Source organism: Delphinapterus leucas, chromosome 3 (genome assembly GCF_059928025.1).
Source record: "Delphinapterus leucas isolate spDelLeu-1000000601 "Yukka" chromosome 3, BTC_Dleu_Yukka2, whole genome shotgun sequence".
Lineage (NCBI taxonomy): Eukaryota > Metazoa > Chordata > Mammalia > Artiodactyla > Monodontidae > Delphinapterus > Delphinapterus leucas.
In genome coordinates this window covers 89,234,727-89,247,315 of record NC_143131.1, presented here as the reverse complement: position 1 = coordinate 89,247,315, position 12,589 = coordinate 89,234,727, and the positions used below count along the sequence as shown (strand labels likewise).

General features: G+C 37.2%; 1 non-coding gene across 1 annotated transcript; it reads right to left on the bottom strand.

Annotated features, from left to right (window-relative positions):
• Window positions 1-5,032: 5,032 nt before the first annotated feature.
• On the bottom strand, window positions 5,033-5,167 carry LOC115801687 (small nucleolar RNA SNORA43). Its single transcript, XR_004021998.1, has one exon. It is a non-coding gene; the product is annotated as a small nucleolar RNA SNORA43 (small nucleolar RNA).
• Between the last annotated feature and the right edge of the window lie 7,422 nt (window positions 5,168-12,589).

Below are 12,589 nucleotides of genomic sequence, written 5' to 3'. Positions count from 1 at the left end.
CTGCCCTTAATAAAGACACTCCTATCAGGTATGATATAGATTATCTTCCAGAAGCAAAGGCAAAGGCCAAACCTTCTCTTTGTGAAGACTAACTTTTTTACTACAAAGGGCAAAAGAACCTCTGCAAAGGAAGATATATGATTGATCAAATTGTATACAAAATGAAGTACAACATTGATAGTTATCATGGAAATGCCAATTAACACCACAGATGCCAGTACAACCCATGAAAATGGATGAAATTAAAATGGCTTGATAAAATGAAGTATTGGTGAGAATGTGGGCCAACTAGAATTCTCATACATTTCCAGTGCAGATATAAAATTGTACAACAACTTTGACTGATGTATAAAGTTAAAAATACATCTGCCTATGATGCAGCATTCCACTCCCAGGTATTTACCCAAGATTAATGAATACATTTGTCTATAAAAATACATGTACAAGAGATTTCATACCATCTTTAGGCATAACAGTCTAAATTAGGAACAACCCAAATGTCTACCAACAAGAGAATAAATAGACAACTTGTGGTATAGTCTTATAATGAAACACTATTTACCAGTAAAAAAGAATAATCTACTGTTTTACCCAACAACGTGAATTAATCTCAAACAATTTATGCTGAGTGAAAGATGCCATGTACAAGAGTACATAGTGTATGATTACATTTATATGAAATCATAGGACAAGCAAAATTAATCTATGGTGGTAAAAATCAGAATAGCATTTGACATGCAAGAAAACAAAGGTGGGAAAGGGTAGTGATTGACAGGAAAGAAACTTTACTGTGTGATGAAATGTCCCATAACTTGATATGGGTGAGGGTTACAAGGTATGAACAGTGGTCAACTCATCATCTTGAACACTTTAGATTTGTGCGATTCACTGTTTATAAATTATACATCAATTTTAAATACATTTTCTAAAGGTGAGACTCAGAAACAGACAAGCTATATATACTTTGTTTCGAATGATGGGTGGCAGCTTTGTATAGCCTTCCGCTGGGCTGATTTTGATGCAGAGAAACAAAGGAAGCTATACAAGCAAATAGCTGGTCTGGAAAAATACAACTCATTCAGTGATAAGAAATAAGGAACAGGCCCAGCATCGATACAAAGATTCTGTTTTTTTAAAATGGCAGAAAAAAAAGCAAAAGTTATCGATCATTATGGACTGAACTGTATCCTCTCCAGAGTTAATATGTTGAAGCCCTAAGCCCCCAAGTGACTGTATTTGGAGATAGGTCTTTAAAGAGGTAATTAAGGTTAAATGAGATCATAAGGGAGGGGCCCTTACCCAATAGGACTGTTGTCCTTGTAAGAGGTAGAAGAGACACCAGGGGTGTATACACACAGAGGAGAGTCCATGTGAGAACACAGTGAGAAGAAGGTCATCTGCAAGGCTTGAAGGGAAGTTTTAGGAGAAACCAAACCTGCCACAACCTTGATCTTGGACTTCCAGCCTTCCATTTACAGTAGCACCAAAAAGAAAAACGTAGCAATAAATTAAACAAAAGAAGAGAAAGTTTTTTGAACACTGAAAGCTACAAAACATTGTTGAAAGAAATTAAAGACCTAAATAAGTGGAATGATGTCTCATGTCTATGAATCAGGAGACCTAATAGTGATAAAATGGCAATAATCACCAAATTCATCTACACATTCAATGCAATTCTTATCAAAATTTCAGATACTTTTATTGAAGGAATTGATAAACCAATCCTAAAATTCATACGGAAGTGCCAGTTACCCAGAATAGCCAATATAATTTTAAAAAGTAAGAATAAAGTTGGAGGACTCATACATCATAATTTCAAAACTTACTATAATGCCATAGTGATCAAGACAGTGTGATTCTGGCATAAGTATAGACATACAAACTCATGGAATACAAATGAGATTCCATAACAAACTCTTACATTTATGGTCAGATTATTTTTGACAAGTGTGTCATGAATGTTCAATGGGGAAAAGAATAATCCTCTGAACAAACAATGCTGAGACAACGGTATATCCATATGCAAAAGAATAAGTTGGACTCCTTCCTTACACTATATACAAAAATTAACTGAAGATGGGTCATATATCTAAATATAAGAGCTAAAACTATAAAATGTGGAAGAAAACGTTGGAGTAAATATTCACGACCTTGGATTAGGCAATGGTTTCTTAGATATGACATAATGATACAAGCAAGGAAAGAAAAAATATAAATAAGTTAGATAATTTGGGCTTCATTAAAATTAAAACCTTTTGTGATTCAAAGAATGCTATCAATAAAGTGAAAAAATAACCACAATATGGGAAAAATATTTGTAAATCATATATGTGATAAAGGACTTGGATAGAATATATAAAAAGTATTACAACTTAACAGTAGAAAGGCAAATAACTCAATTTTTAAATGGGCAAAGGATTTGAATAGACATTTCTCCAAAGAAGATATACAGATGGCACCTTTATGTATGTTCAACATCATTAATCATGAGACAAATGTATATCAAAATCACAAGGATATGTACAGAGAAATAGATAGAAGTCCTAGAGGTGGAAGATTTTAATTTACTTCTCTGAGTGTAAGACAGATCAAGTAGGTCAGAACCTAAAAAAGAGATAGAGCTAACAAACGTAAGTAGTATAGTTGATCTGATTGATAAGCAGTTTCACCATTAAGGGACCCTGGGGCCCTGTAATTTAAAGGACTCTGAATTTTGCAAACACATAAAACTGATTAAATAATACACAGGAGTCTCTTTCTCTCTGAATCTGATGCTCAGCATTGGCACAGAGTGACTAGAATTCCTAAACATCCATCTTTTCATTAACACCATTCAGGCCCCAGAGAAACACTTCACCACATCTCTTGCCCTATGTCTTTGAAACAAAAGGGAACTATGTCCAAGTGACCTGAAACTTTGGAGGTTGTGCTTCTCTCTACATCACAGATGGAGACTGCTTCCGAGAGTGGGGAGCGTTAAGCTGAGGATGCTTGGTTATGAGAAAAGACATATTAAGTAACTTGTCAAATTCTTACTCTCAGAGGGCATAAATGTTACAAATCATGCCTAGTGAAGTATCATTTCCCAAGGTGCTAACAGTGGTATGCTGGAGCTAGCTCATACCAGCTTCCAAGAGCCAGTAGTTAAAAAGGCAGGAATTTTGCAAGCCAGATTTTAAATCACTGGTAGCCTTAAATGAAATTGGTAAATACTACTAATCAGGACACTACTAGTACTAATTAGTAATTAATTAGTCCTAATCCCCTCTCTCCCTATGCTGGTTTAGCAGCATACTGGTATGAAGTTTCCTTTTTTTGTTTCTTTTTTTTGTCTAGTCATGTCCTTTTTCATTGTTCTGGAGGTACCCACAATTTAGCATGGTATTTGCAACAGTTTTGAAAGTGTGGTAGCTGAGGAAATTTTTGCAATATAAAATAATTAATGTTACTATTAAATTTGTATATATGTAGGTATCTTACACTGTAAATGAGCACTGAACGTTAAAATTGTGTATATTTTTGTAAAAATAATACAACTTTTTAAAAGTACATTAAAAAGTCAACTTTACTTTTGAAAGTTTATGAAAAATTCATATAGTCAGTAATTGTAGTTTATATTTTGCCTTTTAATTTTAATATGTAATTTTAATATTGTAGAAGAAAAATAACATTCTTGAAAAATATATGAAAGCTATTGGATTGGCCAAAAAGTTTGTTCGGTTTTTTCCGTAAGCTGGCTCTAGTAGTGCTTAGTTGTCTTTAACTTCATTCGAAACAATTTTGTTAGATTGTATTGTGACAGCTGTCATATCAGCTTGCATTAAAAAAAAAATCAAAATCGGTGAATTTTTTTGTAGCCATTTTAATATTAAGATGGAAGAAAAAAGCAACATTTTCGGTATATTATGCTCTATCATTTCAAGAAAGGTAAAAATGCAGCTGAAACGCAAAAAAAGATTTGACTTGTGCAGTGTATGAAGAAGGTGCTGTGACTGATCGAACTTGTCAAAAGTGGTTTTTGAAGTTTCATGCTGGAGATTTGTCACTGGACTATACTCCATGGTCAGGTAGACCAGTGGAAGTTGATAGCGATCCAATTGAGACATTAATTGAGAACAATCATATACCACGTGGGAGACAGCCAACATACTCAAAATATCCAAATCAGGTGTTGAAAATCATTTGCACCAGCTTGGTTATGTTAATTGCTTTGATGTTTGGGTTCCACATAAGTGAAGCTAAACCTTCTTGACCATGACCATATTTCCATGTGCGATTCTCTACAGAAACGTAACGAAAACGTTCTGTTTTCAAAACAAATTATGACGGGTGATGAAAAGTGGATACTGTACAACAAGGTGGAATGGAAGAGACCGTGGGGCAAGCAAAATGAACCACCACCAACCACACCAAAGGACGGTCTTCATCCAAAGAAGGTGATGTTGTGTATATGGTGGGATCGGAAGGGAGTCTTCTATTATGAGCCCTTTCTGGAAAGCCAAATGATAAATTCCAACAAGTACTGCTCCCAGTTAGACCAACTGAAAGCAGCACTCAACAAAAAGCGTCCAGAATTAGTCAACAGAAAATGCATAATCTTCCATCAGGATAACGCAAGACCGCATGTTTCTTTGATGACCAGACAAAAACTGTTACAGCTTGGCTGGGAAGTTCTGATTCATCTGCCGTATTCACTAGACATCGCACCTTCGGATTTCCATTTGTTTCGGTCTTTACAAAATTCTCTTAATGGAAAAAATTTCAATTCCCTGGAAGACTGTAAAAGGCACCTGGATCAGTTCTTTGCTCAAAAAGATAAAAAGTTTTGGGAAGATGGAATTATGAAGTTGCCTGAAAAATGGCAGAAGGTAGTGGAACAAAACAGTGAATACGTTGTTCAATAATGTCCTTGGTGAAAATGAAAAATGTTTCTTATTTTTACTTAAAAACTGCAGGCACTTTTTGGCCAACCCAATAATAATTTTTATGTTTGATTTAAGTGGGGTTTTTTTTGTTTTTTTGGCTTTTTTTGCAATGTCCAGCTACAAACCATTCTTAGCACCCACTGTTCTGAGCACTAAAGCATAGAAATAGCTGCTTCCTCTCTGCCCCAACGTCACAGGTACAGCAGGGCAGCCACACCCGTGATGCCAGCGGGTCCAGCATCTGCAGGGCAGAGTCCCCTCCTTCCCACCCAGTGATTTAAGTTTTTGATAAAAAATGTATTTGAATTTCATATATTTGATTACTAGTACCTTTCACATTTAACACGATGATTTTTGGCAGTAGAACAAAAATGTATGAAAAAATTCTTAATCATTACAATATAATTTTGTTCATGGTTGCCAGGTGTTGGAGGAGTGACAAACGGTGAGTTAGTACTTAGGGGGTGGGGTTTCTGTTTGGGGTCCTGAAAATGTTTTGGAACTAGATTCCACAACATGGTGAACATACTAAGTGCCATTGATTGTTCACTTTAAAATGGTAACTTATGTTATGTGAATTTCACCTAAATACAATTTTTTAAAAATAAATAAAGCAATATAATTTTGTTGAAAGGAAGGCAAGAAAAAGAATTTTAGGGGATACATATATATAATAACTTATGAATTATATATGTCTTATTTTATTATCCATCCAAACATCAGCAGTACATCACCAAAACATCCAGACATGTGTAAAAGTAACTGAATTCTGTCATTTTATATTTTGCTGACTTTCAGTCATATAAAAACTCTACTTTTTTTAGCACGTTACTCAATTTTGTTATTATGATCATATATTTACCAAAGTAGAAGAATAAACATATTTTATTGAGTGCTAGTTTTAATGTGTAACTTTTATAATTTTTAGACATAATGTGTAACTTTTAAATATTTAGATGTGATATCTTGGCCTATATTTGTGCTTCTGCCTCAGACTCCGCCTACTACAGTGTGTGATGTATCAAAAGTCAGTGAAAAGGACAAAATCTGGGCAGTTCTGGAAGCAGTTCATCCAGTGATGCAGGGGAGAGTGTTAGATAACATGAGACACTTACCAAGCGCTATTTGGGGGTAAATGATGAAATTTTCAATTATGGATTAATTTTTTAATCTGATTTCATATGTTTAATGTCAATGATTAATTTAGTGATATTTCAGTAGACAATTTACATAGAGAATGAAAGTTTAGAAGTTTATTACATCAGCAATATCGTTCCAAAGGACGTTGCCCATCTCTTAAAAAATGCATTATGATATATGGAATGTCTGAATATCAGTACTTAAAATGGATAATTGTTTATCCATCAGCAGAGGTTTACCTACTTACTGATCTATTAAGTGTATCCAATAAGATACGGTTGGAGAAAATACGAGAAAAACAAAAAAGAGAATTTTACTTGCAGGGCATGTGTGTACCTTACAATAATAGGCACAGCAGAACAAAGAACTAAATATTACACGGCTGCCATAGAAGAGCTAAATGATCACTTGCTAAATTTCAACTAGAGTTGTTGGTGCTATTTAGAACTGTACTTTGAAATGGCGTTGACCAAAATAACTTTTTTTTCCCTGTCATTACATCCAGTTTTGCCATCATGAAATAACCTTAAGCATATGACAAATATCCTCTGGTAGCTCCAACTACAGAATAATTGTTATTCTCAGTCCTTAAAAGAAAGTTAGAGACTGCAAACATTTTGAAGGTCAGGGACGTGACCTCCATTTCTTTTGTAGCTAACTTTCAGCACTCATGACTCTAGCTGTACTGAGGGCTGATGTCACATTATGATTCTAGGAGGGTTTGATTGACAATAGTGCATGATAGCCCATCCAAAAAATTAATCTGTGTTGGAAACAGTGAGATGCCCTCAAGACACTCAGTCAGTTGGTTCTTTTTTACTTTTTCTTAGAGATAGTAAGGATTATAGCAATTCTCCTCAGTTCTTGAGAAAAGGTACCACGCAGACATCAGAGCAGCATCTTATGTCTGTATTTTCAGCACGTCAGCCAACTGATGAGGGAGCTTTAGTCTTCTTCACAATCATACTGAAATGTCAGTTTTGCAAAAGATAGAATCATATCCGTGCCAAATGTCTGGGTGGTGGGACCACACTGGGCCATGGCAGCACTATCTGTGATGACGGAAGAGCTTAAAAGGTGATCACAGAGGCATTGTTGCTCCATCCAAAGCATCTTCCTTTGTCAGCACTTCAGAAACTCCTTCGTAACCATGGAGTTCGCAATAATCTTTCATGTGAAACATTTCAAAATGTCACATTACAGTTGTTATTCTTCCAGTAAGGGTTGAGTTTTCATGGAGCAAAAAGAGCAAAGGGGAGAAGTGCTTTTGAACATCAACCCTGAGAAGGCAGGGACCAGTCCTTCTTCATGATCTGATAGCTATTTTAGTTCTCAAAGAAGCATAGAAAGATCCAGGCTTAGGCATGAAATAACTTTGTAGTTCCTGTACCCTAAAAGATTGAAATGGCCTTGAAGGTGAAATCTCACCTCACACCCTCATGCCTACCGTTTATTTTCTCCATTCCCTTCAACCTGCAACTACGATCTACACTCTTTGACTTAACAATGACTTTTGTCATTAAACTGGGTTTTACATAAAACCAAAGTCCTAACTCAGTGATCCTACTTCTGCCCTCCTACCAACTTTGAGACTTTTGAGAACGGCAGGCTTGCCTTGTCTTGTCTCTTGCAAAACACAAAGGAAAATACCTTTGAGAAGAGAAATACATATATGTTCATATATATATATTAATATAGTAGACTATACATATATATATATAAATGTAGCAAATAGACTGTCAAAAAGGGCAAATGACAAGAAAAATTTCATTCATTTCTCCCCTGAACTATCAGAGAAATGACAGAGGACAGATCTCAAACACAATCCCTTTGGGTTGCAAGGCAAACCCTAAACTCTGCCATCAGAGCTGTGCCCTGTCTTGAAGGAAAAGATCACAGCTCTTTTACTCAGCAAGAGATAAAAATACCACGTGTAGAAGAGCAAAGCCTGAGAGCTATCATTTCTCCTCTGACTTCTGCTTGCCGCAGTCTGCTGAAAGATGTCATGGCTGACCAACCCTCAAAAATAGACACTGTGATGGTGATATATTGTGGCCCTTGAAGAATTTAATTGTCAAATTGACATTTATCAAAAGCTTTAGTGCATTTGAAAGATAAATTGCACAAGTTTGGTTCAGATCAAAGAGCCCCCATCCTTCTCCATTCATAGCACAGGCTGGCTTCAGCAGGCAAGTCATGTGTGAAAAATGATCCCTCCCCACTCCCAGCTCCTCTAAGCACTGCACTGGTGACAGATAATCACAAATTTAAATGTTAGCCTCCTCTTCAGAAAGTTCTTAAAATAATGGAGAACCCATTGAGACCATTTGTATTTGAAAGGAATGCTAAATAATTTAGCATTGGGGAGAAGGATGTGCTGTGCTGGGCAGATAAATGTTGAAACCCCAGCCCAGACTCTCTTCAGCAGTTGCCACGCTAATTACAGATCAATTACTTCCCAGTTGTTTGCAACCTTATCAAAGAATGGTAAATTTACTGAGAGCAAAGCGTGATAAGATGACTTTTCATTATTACAGTAGATTTGTTGAAACAGCTCTGACACTGAGATTAATAAGAGCTCTCCCAGAGGTAATTGGATCCGTGCGCATATAGGGAGAATCTAAGAGCTGAAAACCGGAAGCTGGACGCTATCATAAAAACCCTTCCTCTCATTAATTGTTATCATGAGTGTGTTCGCAATGCAGAAGGCCAGGAAATGACCCATTCACTGAAACTTGCCTCGAACAATGAAGCTCTTCACTCCCAAAGAGGCATGCTGAAAATCAAAGGAAAGTAAAAGCATTTGGGTTTGGAAGCAAGAGAAGAATTTGTATGTGTATGGGGTGTGTGTGCGTGTGTGTGTGTGTGTGTGTGTGCACGCGCGCACTAGCTGAATTCCATTTTCATTAGGACAATCACAAAGAGATGGTCTGTCCTATGTCACTATAAAAGGAAGTGTCAAAGTTTTCGGGGTGGATGTTAGTGGAATCACTAAGGACCTGAGACCAGTAAAGATTTGGGCTGGCAGCTAGGGTCACACAGCAAAATTCCTCCTGGGACAGAGCGACTGGGAGGAAAAACGAAGGGTTCATAGAGGCCAGGGAATCGTTCAGATTGGAATAGGTAATGCATAATGTTCTTAACACAGGGCACAGTAGCTATGGGGCCCTATTTTTGTTTTATTTTTTTAATTGAGAAACAACTCACTGAGGAACTCTTTGGTTAATTCTAGCACCACTGTGCCAGTCTCCCAGCCATTCAGAGGCCATCTCCACACCTCCTGATAAGTCTGAGTGGGCACTGGAGCACCTGTGGAATTGTTTATTCAATTTTGCAAGCTACTGCTATTTTAAATATATGCTCCGGTCAGAGGAATATGCGGGAAATAAAGAGAAATGTCCTCCCTGACTTGGGAACTAAAGTAATGTTTCAAATCCCAGTGGAAATGGATGAAGAGAAAAGCTGAGAGGCAAGAGCCAGCTTTTGAGCCATGCACAGTCTTTTATAAGACATTTTAGTAAACTCTTTCATAACTTTTTTCTGACTTTTAAAGGAAATAAGAAACCATAGGGTAAAGGTCAGATCCCTTTGTGAATCGAAAACCAGTTAGGAAAGGGAAGGACTTGCTGGATTTGTGAGGCAGTACTTAGTGGTAGGACATGCATCCTCATGTCCTTGTTGAGTGTTGCTGATGGGCTTATGAACTAAATGTGGTTTTCCATAGATGATGTTTAACTTAACATCTTGGGAATTCCATTCAATTAAGCTCTGTACTATTAACCTTGTTTTTTGAACAGACTCAAATAAGTAAACTAATGCTCAAAGACAGAAAATAATTCTGCCCAGATTACTTTCAGAACCAAATTTGAAGCCTTGTTGCAGATGTCAACGCCGGTGATTCTGTTCCCCTGAGGATAAGCCGTGGCAAATTTGAAGACTTTTCAGATACAACCAAACTAGGAAAGAGGCCAGGGGAAAGCATGTAGTATTTAATTTGTACAAATGAAAGGAAAGATGATAATGACTAGGGAAAGCTAATATAAACTTTGTCTACTTCAAACTTAATTCTTAAAACATGCAAACTTAATTCATACACATCCCTACGGAAGGATCTTAGGAGTAATTGTCGACCAATCAATACATTTCTTCTAGTAGCGTGAGCCACACACACGAAGAAAACAAGATGAAAAAGTAAGTCAATGTGGCACCAATAGTAATGCTTGTTTTTGTGTGTTCACTTTGTGTCTTTTGGCCACTTCAGTGAAATAAAGCAAAAAATGATACAAGAATAATAAAATATCCTCTTTAACATTTTTCTCCATCTTCTAGAAGAAGGTAGCAAGAAACCCAAAACAAATATTTGCATCCTTTTCTACTCAATAGGCTATTTGTAAGGTGATAATAGAAAGAGAAAGCTCAGAAAAGCCTTTGAAAACCACACAATGGAATTTCCAGCCTAAATTTCGCTCCTCTGCTCTCAGTCCTCTCCCTTTCCCATCTCTCCTCTCACTTGCTGAATTTGATTTATTTCTCTCTTGATGGTTATTTGGACGTAGCAACATAGTGCTTTTCACGTTCCTGTTGCAAATTTGTTTTCCTCCATTTTAAATATCAGGCTGGGAAAACTCTAGTGTGTGTCTGCGTGAGTTGCTATTACATGAAGGGGAGACAAGAGGAAGGGAGCTGGTGTGGTGTATGAATTACACATGGTGAGGTTATTTAGCATGGACTGTCTTGAAGCAGATGTGTTTGATGTATTCGAACACGTGCATATTCAAAACTCACAAGAGGTGTTAGGAAAGTTGATCAGTTCTCTCCATACTTCCTGCCCAGAATGTCAGAACAAAGGATCACTTGATGAAATTGAAGGGTAGAGGTTTATGAGGGGAGGGGGTACAAAATGAAAGGAAATTCCACTTCACATTACATTCATTCAACTTTCTGAATCTGCTTCCATGGAAATCCCTTATTTAATACTGTAGCTGGATTTTTAATAAGGTTAATTTTCTCACTGATGGTGCCACATGTACAAGGTTTCACTGAGATTATGATAAAAATAAGAAAATCTCTTGCTTCGGGTTGTAAACCATCCTTGGAATAATTAACTTGATTCTGTGCACAGTGTTGGCAGAGTTATTTGAGGGAAATGTTGGAGTTATCTCCCCTCCTCACAAGCAGTGCTTTTGGATCATTATTGCGCTGGATGAACATTTTCGCTTTAGAAAATCCTGCTAATGATAACCCTACATCCACTTTGTTGAAGAGACTGCTTCATTTTGTGTTAGCTGTCATTTTCTTTTTCTTATTTTTTTTTTTGGCTGCGTTTGGGTCTTCATTGCTGCACCCAGGCTTTCTCTAGTTGCGGCGAGTGGGGGCTACTCTTCGTTGCGGTACGCGGGCTTCTCATCACGGTGGCTTCTCTTATTGTGGAGCACAGTCTCTAGGCACGCGGCTTTCAGTAGTTGCAGCACGCGGGCTCAGTAGTTGCGGCACGAGGGCCCTAGAGTGTGCGGGCTTCAGTAGTTGTGGTGCACGGGCTCAGGAGTTGTGGTACACGGGCTTGGTTGCTCCGCGGCATGTGGGATCTTCCTGGGCCAGGGATTGAACCCATGTCCCCTGCATTGGCAGGCAGATTCTTAACCACCGTGCCACCAGGGAAGTCCCTAGCTATCATTTTCTAAAGCGTTGGGACTGAGCCCCGTTTTTAAATGTATACATTTTTTCATTACACAAGTAATATATGCTCATTTTAGAAAATACAGAAAATTAAGGAAAGAAGAGAAAAACTGACATCACCCAGACAGTGCTACTGTTAACTTTTCAATGAATTTTCCTGTAATCCTGTATTTCCTGTACAAAGGATTTTGTTGCTCGCTAGTTGGCTGGTTTGTATAATATAAAATCATGCTTGTTTAGAATTTTACATCTTGCCTTTCTGACAACATTTTAACATAAGTATTTTCTATGTTATTGCATAGTCCTTATAATCATTGCAATGGCTGTATAACATTTCACTGAGATCATAGACTGTGGTTTACTTAACCGTTCCACTATTACTGAATATTTAGCTTGTTTTCTGTTTTTTGCTATTGTGTAGAATTGTTTCCTTGGAGTAAATTCCTGCAAGTGGTGTTACTGAGTCAAAGAACATGAATATTTTAAAAGACCTCACTAATTTGAAATGCAAATAACTAGGAGAAATAGATTGATAGGTTTGTTTGATTCCATGTTTCAATATTCAAATAATGAGACACTGCTTTAGGTAGGAGAATAGCAAAGACATCAGTTGTAAGCCATTTTGAGTGAACTGATGTCTGCCTCATTGTAAAGATAGGACCTGAGGTCTCTGCTGTGTACCAGTGCCCTTTATGGCACCCATACCTTGTCAAGTGGCCATCATTTTTATGGGACATCAGTTCCCAAACTGGTTTGTTGACTCTTGTTAGCAACCTTTGGTCATTTTCACAAAGCACATTCTCAATTCCCCTGGTGCAAAACATCTACAATTGCTGCTCTGAAGATTC